Source organism: Uloborus diversus, chromosome 7 (genome assembly GCF_026930045.1).
Source record: "Uloborus diversus isolate 005 chromosome 7, Udiv.v.3.1, whole genome shotgun sequence".
Classification (NCBI taxonomy): Eukaryota; Metazoa; Arthropoda; class Arachnida; order Araneae; family Uloboridae; genus Uloborus; species Uloborus diversus.
The window spans coordinates 32,640,275-32,640,760 of record NC_072737.1 but is presented as its reverse complement, the minus strand read 5'-3'; positions in this window follow the sequence as shown (position 1 = coordinate 32,640,760).

Genomic DNA, 486 nt, shown 5'->3' with positions numbered 1-486 from the left:
CACCGTCAACATGCCTCACGATGCTGCTCCTCTAGCGAAAATTGTCTCCAGGTTGCGTCCATATAATACACACACACGCATACATACACGCACACATACACGCATACATACACGCGCGCACACACACGCACACATACACGCATACATACACGCGCGCACACACACGCACACATACACACACAGGCATACACACACGCACACATGCACACACGCATTCACACACAACTATACACACACACACACACCTACACACACATACCCACACACTCATGCCCGCACACAGACACAAACACACACGCCCTCATACACATCCACACACTCGTGATTGCGAAAAACATAGTTTGAATTTCAGACATAAAAATTCAAATTAATTTTTCAATTTTATTTTTTGAGCAGTCACATTGTTTATTGTTTTCATTTGACCGTTGTTGGCGTCCTTTGATTTTATTCCCCCCCCCCCCCGCCTCCCTCTGCTGCACCACCGTC